The sequence below is a fragment of the Ursus maritimus genome, unplaced genomic scaffold (assembly GCF_017311325.1).
Source record: "Ursus maritimus isolate PB19 unplaced genomic scaffold, ASM1731132v1 scaffold_21, whole genome shotgun sequence".
NCBI lineage: Eukaryota > Metazoa > Chordata > Mammalia > Carnivora > Ursidae > Ursus > Ursus maritimus.
Genome location: NW_024424564.1, coordinates 11,337,701 through 11,354,965, shown reverse-complemented (window position 1 = coordinate 11,354,965; position 17,265 = coordinate 11,337,701). Strand labels below are relative to the sequence as shown.

General features: G+C 35.6%; 1 protein-coding gene across 3 annotated transcripts in view; it reads right to left on the bottom strand.

Moving 5' to 3' along the window:
- FRS2 (fibroblast growth factor receptor substrate 2) overlaps window positions 1-17,265 on the bottom strand; it is a 112,073-nt gene that overhangs the window by 44,136 nt on the left and 50,672 nt on the right. For 2 of the 3 annotated variants that reach the window (XM_040637253.1, XM_040637252.1), the window contains exon 4: window positions 8,374-8,420. The exons of the other annotated variant lie outside the window; for it this stretch is intronic. The gene's annotated coding sequence lies outside the window, so the exon portion shown is untranslated. The remainder of the gene's footprint in view (window positions 1-8,373; window positions 8,421-17,265) is intronic. 3 annotated transcript variants of the gene reach the window in all.

Here is a 17,265-nt window from a genome sequence, read left to right as displayed (position 1 = left end):
TATATACTTATTCACTAAAATCTATACTTTATTCAAATCCTCTTAGTTTATACATAATTTGCTTTTTTTGTTGCAGGATCCTATTCAGGATAACATATTACATTTAGTTATGTCCCCTTAGGCTCCTGTTGGCTACAGTTTCTCAGAATTTCCTTGTTTTTGATACCTTAACAGTTTTGGGGAATACTGGTCAAGTATTTTGCAGAATGTCCCTTTACTGCGACTTCTCTGCTATTTTTCTCATGATTAGACTGGGGTGATGGGTTTTGGGGAGGAAGACCACGGAGGTAAAGTGCCATTTTCATCACAGCATATCCTCTGGACCAAACTATCGATATGACTAATGACTACTGACCTGGCTATGGTAGTGTTTATCAGATTTCTCCACTTTAACTTTACTCCAGGAGTAAAGTTACTCCTCCCAATCTCCTTTCATTAGTGTATTCTTTAAAAGGAAGTCACTATGCACAGCCCACACGCAAGGAGTGGGGAGTTATGCTCTCCCTTGTTGAAGATGGAGTATCAACATAAATTATTTGCAGTTCTTTTGCAGAGGAGATTTGTCTCTTCATTATTTATTTATTTATTCAACAACTTATTTATACCATATGGAGCCATGGGTATTTATTTTATACTTTGGGTTATAGTCCAATACTACCTTACACTTATTTTCTTGCTCAAATTTTTCCACCTTTGACCACTGGGAGTTCTTTCCGTTGGCTCCTACGTCCCTTTGATATAGTCCCATTGTTATGAGTTTAAGCACTTTCTTACTTTCTGGCGCTACAAGATGCTCTAGGCTGATCTTACATATTTCTTGCCCCAGTCCTTGAATCAGCCATTTCTCCAAGGAGCCCCGGTTTCTTTTCATAGAGAACTGCATTAGATATCAAGATCTAGGGGCGCCTGGGTGGCGCAGTCGTTAAGCGTCTGCCTTCGGCTCAGGGCGTGATCCTGGGATCGAGCCCCACGTCAGGCTCCTCTCCTGGGAGTCTGCTTCTTCCTCTCCCACTCCCCCTGCTTGTGTTCCCTCTCTCGCTGGCTGTCTCTCTCTGTCAAATAAATAAAATCTTTAAAAAAAAAAAAAAAAAAAAAGAAATCAAGATCTAGGAACCAGGTGTGCTCTTGCTCCTGGGATGGCACTGCTTCCAAAAGGGCCTGTTTTTAACTGAATTTTATGTTATTTTGGGATAACTTGCATAACAAGATATAGAAATACTTTCATGCATAGACTGTGCTAGACCTATGTAGTTTTAATGCAATTATAGATGTATTTATCATCATTTTACAGATTTCTTTTGAAAATAAGCTGAAAACCATAAAGGAGACTGAAATTTTTTAAATATAAAATTGGGACATGTCCCCTTTTTTTGAAAACGGAGAGGGGGACAAATGCATAATGTCAGAAATACAACTGAAATGTCATTATGATTTCTGTAGGTCAGCAAGCAGTTCAGCAACTTTTTGGTCTCAGGACCCCTTTATGCTTTTAAAAATTATTTGAGAATTTTTTCAAAGAGCTTTTACTGGGTTATTATCTATGGATATTTACCAAATCAGAAGTTAGATGTGAGAAATGTTTAAAATATTTGATTTATTTAAAAGGATAAGCTTATGATGCATTAATATAAATAACATCTATGTGAAGAAAACTTTTTTAAAAAAACTTATTTTCCAAAAAACTTGGTAAGTAACATTATATTTTTGCAAATATCTGTAATTTCTGGCTTTATAGAGGATAGCTAGATTCTTAAGACTGATTCTGCAATATGCTGTTTTGGTTAAAGTATATAAGCATATGAAGAAAATCTAGACTCATAACAGATATATAGTTGGGAAAGAGAATATTTTAATAATTATTTCAAGTAACTGTTGATATTCTTGAAACTATACCTGAACTCAACAAATGGTCATTTCCTGTAGGTTAGAGGATTCTAAAACTGTATCAATGAACTTTTCATATTCTATTACATTAAAATCCACTGATTTATCTTGCGCTTTGAATGGATCTTTTACCCACATGTGATTTAGTATCATGACACATTGGTCATCTGGAAAATACTGATTCACTGAGTTATGCAGGTGTTCCTCAAAATTGACACAATTCAGAATACAATATGAAGAAAAAGAAAAATACAACATTCTTTAATATCATTACCCACTTTGCAAGAAAAGCCTTCGAGTATCTGGGAAGCTGTCAAGCTCACAGTATAATGTACAAGTTTTCCAAAATTCTAAATTTTACTTAGAAGTTTTTATTTTATTTTTTTTACGATTGGCTACAAATACAGCTGTTTTTCTTGAAGTGTTAGGCCCACTTAGTTCATTTCTGAGAAAAACAAATGTCAAATACATAAGTTCAAATAATCAAAGTTTGCCTACCCTGTTTTTTCAAGAAAGAAAAAGGTTGTTACAGAAAAAAGCAGTAGTTCAGCTCACACCTCGGTTGCGCAAGTACTTTTTCTGAAGATGAGTATCATGCTCCAGTATACAGGACGAGTACTCGAAGTCAAGATCTAAGGAAATCAGTATTTTTGGGCGTCTGGGTGGCTCAGTTGGTTAAGCGTCTGCCTTCAGCTCAGGTCATGATTCTGCAGTCCTGGAATCAAGTCCTACATCAGGCTCCCTGTTCAGCAGGGACTCTGCTTCTCCCTCTACCCCTCCCGCATGCTTGTAATCTGCCTCTCACCCTCTCTCTCAAATAAATAAAATCTTAAAAAGAAATTAAAAAGAAGTTCATCTTAAAAAGAAATTAATATTTTTATTGCTTAATGCAAAAGGATATTCTTTTTTTTCTTAAGGGGGGGGAGGGGCAGTGGGAAAGGCTGAGCAGTGAACCTGATGCAGGACTTGATCCCAGGACCCAGGGATCATGTCCTGAGGTGAAGGCAGAGGCTTAACTGACTGAGCCACCCAGGCGCCCCACATCAAGGACATTCTTAAATAAAACTGGATTTTAAAAAAACTATGAATGTACGGCAGTGAAAAATATAATACATCGGTTTGATGCCACTGCGTTAATTTGTGTTAAGGTGTTAGCAGTTTTATTCACCATTGCTTTTACGGCATCACTGCAAATGTCAACACAGTGGAAAAGAAAAAAAAAAAACCTTATTATGAAAATAGTTTTGACCTTCCAGACCATCTGATCTCAGGGACCCACACAGGTCCCCAGAACAGTTTGAAAACCACTCAAAATTAGGTATTTCAAAGATAAGAGAATATTACAACAATATCATACCAAAAAATTAAGGAATTTAGATGAAATAGATAAATTCTTAGAAAAAATTAACTTGCCTAATCAAATTCAAGAGGAAACAAAAATATGAATAGTCTTAAATCTTAAAATATTCAATCAGAAATCAAAAAATCCTCCCATAAATTCCAGGCCTAGATGGCTTCACAGATGAATTCTGTCAAACATGCACTTAAGAAATAATTTTACACAACATATTCCAGAAAATAAAGATACCCTCTCTGACTCATTTTGAGACTTGTATAACCTTGATACCAAACACAGCACAACAAAAGAAAATGATAGGCTGATGTCCTTCATGAATATTGGTGCAAAATTTCTTAAAATAGGAGCAAACAACGTCAAAGTTGGTTTAACATTAGAAACACCAAAGCAGAGAAAGACAATTATCATATGATTTCTCTCATCTATGGAACATAAGAACTAGGAAGATCGGTAGGGGAAGAAAGGGATAAAGAAAGGGGGGTAATCAGAAGGGGGAATGAAGCATGAGAGACTATGGACTCTGAGAAACAAACTGAGGGCTTCTGAGGGGAGGGAGGTGGGGGAATGGGATAGACTGGTGATGGGTAGTAAGGAGGGCACGTATTGCATGGTGCACTGGGTGTTATACGCAACTAATGAATCATCGAACTTTACATCGGAAACCAGGGGATGTACTGTATGGTGACTAACATAATATAATAAAAAAACATTAAAATAAAAAAAATTTAAAAAAAAGAAACACCAAAATAATTCTCCATGTTAAACAAAAGAAGAAAAAAAGGTATCAATATTAATAGTTTCAGAGAAGATAAATCTTTTCAGATGTTTCTCTCAACAGAAAAGTAAAGCTTTAAGGCTGTTTTGGGAGAGCCAGGTAGCCGAAAAGGACTAGCTTCCTGGCCTCAAGGAGAAATGAAGCTGCAGTATTCCCAGAAAGAAGCCTCTGTAAGAATAAGGTGCTACCAGTATCACTTTTTCCAAAAGAAACAAAGTAGGGTCAAAATCCTAAGCAAGTTTTTCTTTTAATGTTTCATATTAAATGCAGTCGTGGTGTGCCCTCACACATCTGTTCCAACGTCTAACAAACTTCTTAACAATCAATTTGTAAGACAAAGATGGCCTATAATTTTGCCCCTAACTTACTACGAATCATCTGCACTAAAGGGGAGATGAATGGTACAACTGTTCTTGCACTGTTATTCAGAACACCTGGGTACACTTGCCTTTTTCCCTATCTTACTGCTACTCACACAAGGGCTCCCCACCTAAAGGAAGCAAGTACTCTTTCCACTGCCACAGATATTAAGCAAGTTCAGTAAAACCCATCTCGTCCAATTTAAAACAGACCTTAACTTGGTCAAATCAGAAAATTAATTGTGGGTGGGTGTGTGTGTACCTTGAACATTTTATTTTCGCTTACACATAAAAAAAATGTATGAATTATCCAAACTTAGAGTTAGGAACTTTTTTTTTAATGGAGGCCTGCTGGTGGGAATTCTGTGCCACATTTATTACATAAATCTTACCTAAAATGTATGTTTATTTGAAATGGATCAAGGATTTCCGTTTTTGGCAACATGGTAGGTTAGATGCGCAGACTGGATCTACGCATTCTAGCCTACATCTAGAATGCTGTATAAATATTTCTTCAGTATTTTTAAATTTTCTAATTTGGCACAAATGTACAGAGAAGGTGTACATTTGTACAAATGTACTGGAAGGTGGCTCTTGACTTTCAGGTTACCTCACAACACTACTTTGAAAACTACAGAGCTGGAGACAGGTTGTGTACCCTGAGACTCTCCAATATGGGCAATGTAATCAAGGAACTTTGCGTGTAGCTGACAATCCAAAAGGCTACACCTGCAAAGCAGAGCTGAATGAACGGTAAACCTACTTAGCAGAAGCTGAGAACAAGCACACTTGCCTGCTTGACCTTGGTGCCGGTAGAAGGAAGAAAAAAAATCTCGTGTAAGAATTTATAACTACAGCCAGCTCTTAAATGAATTTGTAGAGAAGGAAAAAGAGGAAAAGGGGTAAGAAACATGGAAAATAGATTAAGAAGGCCTAATAAATGTCATCAATGTTACAGAGCCCTTGTTTCCAAGACAACCATGAAAAGAAGGTACAATGGTTGTGTCAAAAAGGGCTGCAGCCATATACAGCCTATTTGCTACACTTAACTGCACCCAACAGCTTGCAAAGGACAAGGTCATTAAGAAGTTCATCACTGGAAACATAGTAAAGGCATCAGAGACATTTCCAAAGTGAGTGTTTTCAGTGCCTATGCAATTCTCAAACCGTATGTAGAGCTATATTCTTGTGTGAGTTGTACCATTCACAACAAGAAAGTCACGAATTATTCTCATGATGCATGGAAGGACCAAACATCCCCACCCTAATTTAGACCTATGCTGCCCCATGACCTCTGCCGAAGTCCACATAAGAAGCTGACTATTTACGTTCTGAAGAAAAACTGTCCTCTGAAGGGAAAGAGGAGAAAATAAAGAAGGAGAAAATAAGAAAATAATAGGCCATTATTCAGAGAGATAATGGTCAAGAATTTAACATAATTGTTGAAAGACATCCTCAGATCCAGGAAGCCCAAAGAATCCCAGGTAGAATTACAAATAATAAAATAAAATAATAAAGTAAAAAAAACCCCAAAAAACAAAAAAATTCTTCAATACATTCTATAAAACTAGGAACACCAAAGGAGGGGAAAAGGTTTAAAAAACAGTCAAATAAAAGATTATTTACAGGGGCGCCTGGGTGGCACAGCAGTTAAGCGTCTGCCTTCAGCTCAGGGCGTGATCCCGGCGTTATGGGATCGAGCCCCACATCAGGCTCTTCCACTGGAGAGCCTGCTTCTTCCTCTCCCACTCCCCCTGCTTGTGTTCCCTCTCTCGCTGGCTGTCTCTATCTCTGTCGAATAAATAAATAAAATCTTTAAAAAAAAAAAAAAGATTATTTACAAAGGGAGGGCAATTTTATTTCGCAACAGCAACGGTGGCAGTTAAAACACCAAAATAATGTCTTCAATGTGATGAGAAAACTTAGAATTCAATACACAGTGAAATTATCTCTCGAGAATGCAGAGGAAATAAAGACATCTTCAGACTGGGGGGCCTGGGTGGCTCAGTCGTTAAGCGTCTGCCTTAGGCTCAGGTGATGATCCCAGGGTCCTGGGGTCGAGCCCCGCCCTCCCCGCCAGCCATCCCCGCCATCGCCATCGGGGCTCCCTGCTCAGCAGGAAGCCTGCTTCTCCCTTTCCCACTATCCCTGCTTGTGTTCCCTCTCTCGCTACCTCTCTCTCTGTCAAATAAATAAAATCTTAAAAAAAAAAAGCCATCTTCAGATTAAAAAATAAACAACAAAACCATCGTCCACCTTCACCAAAAGACTTTCATTAAAACAAAAATTCCAAAGGATGTACTTCAGTTAGAAAAAAATTATTTCATGTGGTAGGTCTCAGATAATGAGCCAAGAAAACAGTAAACAAATGTAAACAAAGATAACTACCTAAAACAATAATTTGTCTAAAATTTTTTATGTATGCAAGAGATAAATATGTTAAAACTAAAATAATAGACAATGGTGTTATGGATTTCTGGAAGGAGGACAATCAGAGCATTTTAAATTATTACATTATTCAGGAATAGGTTAAAGATACTGATTTAAACTCTTCCTTTTAGAAAGGACTTCTTAAAAAAGCTAGAGCAACCACTGAAAGAATAAAAAACATATTAACTTACAAACAAGAGTGCATGTGTACAAGGTGTTAGGGGGATTGAAATGAGAAAACACGCCTACATGAAGGCTTCAAACACGTAACTCCACACAAAAGATTAAAAGACTAGGATGGAAGGGGAGTAGGACAAATAGACCACAAAACAGAAATAAATCTAAATCTACCAGTATCACAAGTGACTACAATTCCAGTAAAAAATATTGTCATTCAGAACAAAAACACAATTTAACCATACCCTGTTTACAAGACACAAACTAAAATACAGGACCAATGAAAAGCTAAAGGATGAAAAACACTATCAACCAAAAGAAAGCTAGAATAGAAACACGAATCCAAGAAAACAGCCCACCACAACAATCACAAAACTTAAGGCAAAAAAGTTTTGGATACAGCCTTTCATAATGACAAAGTTCGATTTAACAGAAAAACAATTCAAAATGTAAGTACTTAATATAGCACAGACTCAAAATACATAAAACAAAAATTACATCTAGAGGAGAAACTGCCAAACCTACCATCAGGTGAGAGGCATTAATATGACTTTCTCAGCAAAGAAACGGATAGGAAAGTCCCAAAATAAACCCAAACCCAAATTCAAACAAAACCCAGGCAAACCATGAAAGATGTGAGTAGAACAGTTAACATGAACTCATGAACATATATGTAGAACTACACTAAACAACAGATTTCACATTATTTCCAAATGCATATGGAACATTCATGAAAACTAGCCATATGCTAGGTCTTAAAGTTAGTCTCTACAAATTACAAAATTATGGGGTCTGAACATAATGAAATCAACTTGGAACACTATTGCAAAAATTATATTTACAAAGTTAAATATTTTGAAATTAAGTATATACACTTTTACATAACTCATGAGGCAAATAAGAGCTATTTTTTCAATGAAAAAAACAAAAATACTGTATATCAAAACTTGTAGGAAGGCAGCTCAAATGACACGTAGAGGCAACTTTAAACACTAAAAACCCCAATTCAAAAGTCTTTGTAAAAGGACAGAAAAAAACAAAAACCTGAAAGTTCTGAGAAAGTAGAAAGAAATAATAAATAGCAGGACCTAAAAGGACAGAAAATATTTACAACAAGAGGATAAGCTAGAAGTTCATTCTCTGAAAGAGTAATTATAATTATAAACCTCTGGAAAAACTAATTGGGAAAAAGAAAAAAACTAATAATAAAGTAAAAGGAAATATGATTACAGATGTTGTAGAGATTAAGCTGATAAAAGGATACTGTGGATAATTTTATGGTAATAAATTTAAAAGTCTGGAAAGATTTTTTTAAAGTGTTTAGAAAATACAATCTATTAAAAATGAATCAAAAAGATTTAAAACTTACACTTTCCAATTTCAAAACTTACCATAAAGCTACCGTCATCGAGCACCAAATCACCAAGTGTGGTACTGGCTAGAAGAGAAATATAGATCAAATGAAAGAGAATTGAGAATCCAGAAATAAATCCGTACATTTATAGTCAACTGATTTTCAAAAGGGAGCCTAGATAATTTGATGTGGAAAGAACAGTCTCTTCAACACATGGTACTGGGACAAGTGGATTTCCAAGTGCAAAGTAATAAACTGGGACCTCTACCTTATACTATATACAAAAACTAACTCAAAATGGATCAAAGACCTAAATGTGAGAGCTAAAAACCATAAAACTCTTGGCGCACGAATCTTTATGACCTTTAGGCAAAAGTTTCTTTGATATGATACCGAGTCACAAACAACAAAAGAGAAAACAGATAAACTGGACTTCATCAAAATAAAAAACTTCTGTGCTTCAAAGGACACAATGAAATAAAATGAAAAGACAATCCAAAGAGTTGGAGAAAATATCTGGAAACCATATATCTGAAGAGTCTAAAATTCAGAGTATATACAGAACTCTTAAAACTCAACAATAAAAAGACAACTCAATTTTAAAATGGACAAAATTTCTAAATAAATATTTTCCAAAGAAATTATACAAATGGTAAGTCCATGAAAAGATGCTCAGCATCCCTGTCACTAGGAAAATGCACATCAAAACCACAGACTCTACTTCATACCCACTAGGATGGCTATAAGCAAAAAGGCAGACAACAGCAAGTGTTGGCCAGGATGTGGAGACGCTAGAACCCTCACACACTGCTCGTGGGACTGTAAAATGGTGCAACTGCTTTGGAAAACAGTTTGGGAGATCCTAAAAAGGTTAAATGTAGCATTACCATATGAGCCCAGCAATTCTATTCCTAGACACAGAGCCAAAGTAACTGAAAAATCTGTGCATGCAAACCTTATATGTGGAGATTCACAGCAGTATTCATAATAGACAAAAAATGGAAACAATCCGAATGTGTGTCAACTGATTAACGCATAAACAAAATGTGGTATAGCCACACAATGTAATAATATTCTGCCAAAAAAGGAAAGATATACTGATATTGGCTACAAATGTGAATAAACTTTGAAAACATTTCACTGAGTGAAAGATCCTAGACAAAAAAGGCCACATATTACATATTTCTATTTATAGGAAATGCCTAGAACAGGCAAATCTATAGAGAAAGTAGATAACTGGTTGTCAGGGATGGGGTAAGGGAAAATAGAGAGTGGCTGCTAATGGGTATAGAACTTCTTCTGAGGACAATGAAATATTCTAGAATTAGACAGTGGAAATAGGTATACAATTTTGGGAATATTAAAAAAAACTGAATTTTACACTTTAAAGAGGTGAATTTTATATGTGAATTATATATCACTTTTTAAAGGGCAAATAAATCAACTGAGCATTTAAAAATAAGAAATAGAGAATCTAAACAGAAAAATAATAATTAAAAAATCAAACAGTGGGGTGCCTGGGTGGCTCAGTCAGTCAAACTTCTGCCTTCGGCTCAGGTCATGATCCCAGGATCCTGGGATGGAGCCCGGCATAGAGAGCTACTTTTCCCTCTCCTTCCCATTTGTGCTCTCTCTCTCTCTTGCTATCTCAGTCTCTCTCTCAACTAAATAAATCTTTAAAAAAAAAAAATCAAACACTTACAGTTTAAAATCTTTCCACTAAAAAAAAATAATCAAACCCAGATAGTTTGACAGGTAAATCCCACCAAACACTGGAGGAAAAACAAATTAAAAAAATTTAAACAAATTCTTCTAGAGAACAGTAAAAAAGAAAAACACTTTCTAATACATATCAAAATCCAACCAGGACAAAGGATGCCAACACCATTCAATGGAGGAAAAGACCACTGTTTCAACAAATGGTGCTGAGAAAACAAGATATCCACATGCAAAAGAATGAACTTGGACCCTTACCTTACACTTCATACAAAAATTAACTCAAAATAAATTCCTAAATATAAGACCTAAAAGTATAATACTCTTAGAAAAAAACTAGGAGTAAAGATTCATGACATTGGATTTGACAATAATTTCTTTGCTATGACACCAAAATCACAGGCAACAAAAATAAAAACAGATAAACTGAACTACATCAAAATTAAAAACTTCTAGGCATCAAAGGAAACAATTAACAGCCTGAAAAGGCAACCTATGACAGAGGAGAAAATATTTACAAATCATATATCTGAGAAGGGTGCTAATATCCAGAATATATAAAGAACTCCTACAACTCAGCAACAATAGTAACAACTACACAAATAACCTGATTAATGGGCAAAGGACCCGAACAGACATTTCTCCAGAGAAAATACACAAATGGCCAACAATTATATGGAAAGATCCTCAACGTCACTAGTTACTAAGGAAATGCAAATCAAAACTACAATGAGATATTACTTCACAACCGTTAGGATGGCTACTATCAAAGAAACAGAAAATAGGGGCATCTGGGTGGCTTCAGTCAGTTCAGCATCCGACTCGTTGATTTTGGCTCAGGTCGTGATCTCAGGGTCCTGAGATGGAGCCCCAAGCCCCACATTGGGCTCTGCTCTCAGTGGGGATCTGTTTCTCTCCCTATCTCTCTGCCCCTCCCCCTATTTGTAAGGGCACACACGCACCCTCTCTTTCTCTCAATAGCCTTAAAAATAAATAAATAAATAAATAAAATAAAATAAGTGTCGGCAAGTGTATGGAGAAACTGGAACCCTTCTGTACTGCTGGTCAGAACATAAATGGTGTAGCTGCTATGAAAAACAGGATTGCAGTTCCTCAAAAAATTAAAAATAGAATTACCACATTATCAGCAATACCACTTCTGGTTCTATATCCAAAAGAATTTAAAGAAGTGTGTAGAAGAGATATTTGTACCTATATGTTCACAGCAGCATTATTCACAATAGCCAGAAGGTGGAAGTAACATACTTGTCCACTAACAGATGAGTGGGTAACAAAATGTTTATACATACAATGGTATATTATTCAGCCTTAAAAAGGAAATTTTGGTACATGCTACAACATTATGCTACATGAAAAGCTGACACAAAAAGATAAATACGGTATGAGTTCACTTCTAGGAGGGATCTATAGTAGTCAAACTCATAAAAATAGGAAGAATGCTGGTTGCCAGGGTGATGGAAAGGGGTAGATGAAGAGTGTTTAACGGATACAGAGTTCCAGTTTTGCAAGATGAAAAAGTTCTCGAGATCAGTTGTACAACCAATGTGAATATACTTTACACTACACTAAACCATAAACTTAAAAACGGGTAAGACGGTAAACTTTATGATAGGTATATTTTAACACAACTAACATTTAAGAAAAGAGAGATGTTAAAAATCTAACCAGGATGATAAGAGAATGGAAAATTAAAAGCCAATCTGACTCATGAACACTAATGTAAAAATCCTAAACAAAATGTAAGCAAACCGGATCCAATAATTTACATAAAAGATAATCCATATATGATTAAATTGGGTCTATACCAGCAATGCTTAGGTGTCCTAATCTGAAAATCAATGTAACTGACCACATCAACAAATAAAGGAGAAAAAAATTTAATCATTGCTGAAGTTATACAAAAGCCTTTCAATATAGTTCAACATCTATTCATGATTTAAAACGAAGAGATAAACAAAAGTCCTAGTCAGGTAAGAACAGAATGAAACTTCTTTAATTTGGTAAAGACCATCATTTAAATTACACGTATCATTTTAAATGGTGAAATTTGAAAGCATTTTTTTTGAGGTGATGAACAAGACAAGAAATAAAACTGAGTATCTGAGATATCTAAGATAGTACAGTAATGATTCAGAGGTAAACAAAAGATGGGGCGCCTGGGTGGCTCAGTCGTTAAGCGTCTGCCTTCGGCTCAGGGCGTGATCCCGGCGTTATGGGATCGAGCCCCGCATCAGGCTCCTCCGCTGGGAGCCTGCTTCATCCTCTCCTATTCTCCCTGCTTGTGTTCCCTCTCTCTCTGGCTGTCTCTCTCTGTCAAATAAATAAATAAATAAATAAATAAATAAATAAATAAAAAGGTAGACAAAAGACCAATCGTACAGAAGAGTGAGTACAGAAATAAAACTACCTATATATGAATACTTGATTTATGACATAGGAAATTTCACATATCAGGGAAGAAATGAAGAACAATTTTAATAACTAGTGCTGGGATAACCAATTATCCATACAGAGAGAGTGAATTCATACCCATACCTGTCACAAAAATCAATTACTAGGAGATCTGAGGACTAAATGTGAAAGGCAAAACCATATTTAGTTGATAGAGAATGCCAAAGGTATACCATGAGAACAACCAACTGAATTCAATAACAGATTATTTTAATCTTTTAATTTCCCTCCATATTTTATAAATTAATCGATTAAACAGCAATTGTGTCAAAGTAGCCTATCTGTTTAAGAACAGGGTGCTAATGTAATACAGAGCTGCCAATGTCCAGTGACTTCACATCTTAAAGATATTGCACATTTATGCTGTCATTTAAGATCAACATGTTATTGTCAGGATTTGTTAGCAAGGATGGAAAAAACAAAAAAACTTCATGGTTCATTCAGTGTCTATATCAATGTATGTGGCTATATCTCATTTCAAATATTAGCAATGATGTCCATGGTAAAATCTAAATAGTGTTTCAGGTAAGTGGGCTTGTTAGTTTGACACTTCCTACTGTTCCTTGAATCATATTTTTTTACCAAATGCCAAACCTATCTTTGGATGCTTCAGGGAAGAAACACAATGTATTAATATAAGATCTCCCTTGGGAAGAGTAAGAACTATAAAAAAAAAAGTTGGGGGGGAGGGGGAAGAAATGGACCAAATAGACAACATATTCTTAGGACTTTCAAATAATTCTGAAACTAAAAGTGTCCAAGATATAGAAGGAACACATCATTCACTTGGGGAACTAATAACACTGCACATGTGACTGAAAGGGATGAGTTGGAAAGAACATTTATCCCAAGATAATTTTTGTTTTTACAATACGAAAGTATGTGTCCATCATACAATATAAATTCATTCCCAATATATCTACCATCAAACACCCTCCCCTTCACCCAAAACACACACATAGATTTATACGAGGTAGATGTTTTCAGTCTAAACTGTAAGCCTCTGGCTCACATGAAAACAAAATGATTTTACCCACACGGCACTGAGCTCTAGCACTCAGATTTGTAGTTTCTCCATGCTGCCCACACAGCACTTTGAGAGCATGTGATTAGGAGGAATGATGCACAATCACACCACATTCCTTCCCTCAGCTCACACATCAAGAACTTGCCCTCTCAGCTGCATTCTTCTCCAAACAGCCATGGTCACCTTAGCAACCCAAGGCTCCTAATATGGACAGCTGGTCCATTTAAAGTCAGCCCTTCTTGGCAGGAAAAATGCTTGTTCTTCAAACTGGGGGAGAGAGGAGAGGTTTTCCTTTCAATACACATTACAGGGGTTGATTTAACTTGATCAGCACTTTTGTTCTGTGGCAGCAATTTGTGTCAAGTTTCAACCTATTCTGAGTTTTTGGTTTTTTGGTTTTGTTTTTCTTTTTTAAATTTGAAAGCAAGTGGCTTTAAAAAAAAAAAAAGCCGCTCACATGGAATTCTAAAGAAGACTGGAACATGAAACAAAAAGGTATCTGAAATAACTGTAAACTTTTATAAAAAGATAAAATTATCCACATTTTTTTAAAGTTCAAATTTACTTAAATTACATTTGAAGTCTCACTATACAATAAGAAATCAGAGTCAGAAGACCTGTCTTTTTAACACCATAGCCTATTTTTGAATCACAATAACATTGCTAAACTTCAAAGTCCTATAACTCCAATCTACTCAATAGACTATGAGTCAATCTGTGCTCCTTTATCCCACCACCTACATGTGAAATCTCTCACAATCTTTCCACAGGATCAAATGTCAATGAGGTATTGAAACCAAATGGTTAGTATATCCAAAGATAGTTCAGACCTAGAATGCCCCAGGATAATGCCAAAACTGGATTAGTCAAAACCAAACTTGATCTGTACTTATACCACTAAAGCTGGGCCTGAACCAAATTAAGTCACTCAAGAGAAAAGATACAGGTTTATAACACAGTTTTCCTGATTTTCACACTATAAACAAATGATTTGGGGGGAAGGGATTACCATACTCTGAAATATGTGAGATCAAATTGCTTATTCCATTCCCACAAATCGGCGATTCTAATTCTCCCATCCATCAAAACTAGACACCTAATTCTTAAGTAAACAGGCATACTCTAAACTTTAAAAAAACTAAATTTATGGTATTTGTTATAAATCGGAAATTTTTTTTTAAGATTTTATTTATTTGAGAAAGTGAGAAAGCGCTCAAGTGCACGATGGGGGGAGGTGGCAGAGGGAGAGGGACAAGCATATTCCCCACTGAGCGGGGATCCCCATGTGGGGCTGGATCCCAGGATCCTGAGATCATGACCTGAGCTGAAGGCAGACACTTAACCGAAGGAGCCACCCAGGTGCCCCAAATTGGAAATATTTTTGAAATAATGTTCTATGTAACAGTAATGGACAAAATTCAAATTAATTTATTAAAGCTATTTTAGTGAACCTTAAGGTTAAGTGATTATCAATAATTATTCACTGGTTATAGTTTTGTTTGTATATGTGTGTTTTTTAACTTTTTAGGCTCTGAGGTTCTTCTAGTTTAGAAACATTTCTTTTAAGTTTAAACTAGTAATTAAAAATTCTATATAGAACAAAGTATCAGTTGACAGGGTGGCAGCACAGATTAGTAAAAAGATCCTAAGGCTCACTCCACTTTAGTGTCATCATTTGTAAAATGAGAATACTATCTGTTTTTCTTATGCCATCTCTTAAGATAACGAAGTGAGAATAATGAAATTACTATGCCATATAAAATACTTAGAAACAAATGAAACTAGAAAAAGAGACTATGTTATCTGATGTCTAATTCTCTGAACTGTTATTTTTAAAAAGAGCATGGGGAGTATTCAACAATGCATGGGATACTAACTCAATAACAACTTCCAGAGTTGCTGGTCTTCTCACCAGAGATCTTACAAATACGTCAGTGTTCACATATAAATAAATAAACAAACAAGCCTCAACACTGGCTTCACTTTTAGCAAACAAGAATTCCCTTACCCTTTTCCATTCCATTACTGAATCAGTAACACATTTTTTCCTAACCCCCAGAACTAAGTGACCCTAAGTTCCTCCTCCCACACAAACTGTTCCCCACAAGGTACCTTTAGCTTTTTCTATCTGTTGGAAGCCCTTCCCTGATCTGATCACAGCCGTCATTATCCTCCTCCTAAAGTCAGGAATCTGGTGATTCCTCTGGTGAATCACCAGATCCTCTCATAGGAGCATTCCTCTCTCTCTCCTCTTCATTGCTGCAAGGCATACCATCACCATGGACCTGGAGCTTCTAAAGTTCCCACTCTCTGGTAGTTTCCAGTTAGGGGATCCAAGAGAAGTTGCTTTTCCTGATAATGTGCTACTATAGATAAAACTGTATTTCTGCATCCCAAACTTAGAAACCTGCTTTTGTACTATTCTTACTCTGTGTTAGATTCAGTGATGGGAATTCACAGAACATGATTATGCCTCAAAGAAATAAAAGAAAAAATATGATGAATGTTCAAATATAATACAATGTAGAAACTAGTAAGTAATAGGTAATGGGGAAGTTCCAAAATATTACTGGTATCTTTCAACTATTAAGCTTTTGTGGGCTAACACTGAGACCCAAGCATTTTAACACACTGTTTCTAGAAGAAAAATACATGTTTTTGGTAGGTCCCACAATTCTTTCCTTTGACTGTTCTAACACTCTTAGCCTTTGAAACAGATGTTTATATTTCCATAGCATCTAATTCCATTCTTTAGATTGAATTCTAATATAAAAAAATGAACACAAATTGGACTTTTCTTAAATGCTCACTTAATGTATCTTATACATTTAAGGAATTTTACATTAATAGCTTCATTTTAATAAATAACCTAAAATACAATGTACCAGTTAGACAAGACAAATTAGATGAACACTCATCAGCATAGCCAGATCTTAGAAATAAAGAGAGAGGTGGGTGAAGGGGACCACAAGAATTCGACTAAGACCTAATATATAACTGAAATACATGAAATAATAAAACCTTTTATAAGACATAAAAGGATACATATCAAATATATCAAATATATTAAAAGGTCACCTATATGGGGACTAGTTATAAAGGAAAACAGAGAAACAGTCCTTTAATGAACCAATGATGATGGGTATGACACAAACTAAGGAATATGATTAACTCAACACTCCTGTACTTGAGGTTAAATACTGATACTTCAAACATAACCATTCTCTTTCAGAGTAAACAGAGTTGCTCAAAAATTTAAACAATTTTTTTAAATTGCAGTAAAGTATACATAACATAAAATTTATCATTTCAACCATTTGCTAGTATACAGTTAACAATAATTTTTATTGAAGTTGTCATTGTCCTTCTAATGCCTTTGACTGTGTAGGAGGATGATACTATATAAATATGAATAATCTTGTTTTGATTATCTTCTACTCTAAAAAAGCTATGAAAGGATCTGGGCTTTTATAAAAATAAATATTTACTGAACACTCACAGGAGAGCCCTACGGGTACCAAACAGTATGACCCATCATCACTGTACCATAAATTGTATTAATGTTTAAAAATTCAAACTTCATTTGCCCAAAGAACAGAGACAAAGGTGCAACAGATCAAGTTCACTAGGATTAAATCTTCTGAAATTTCTGTTTTCACTTTAAGCACAAATGGTCCAGGAAAAGAACGATCTGGATTTCTCCTCAAGTACTGC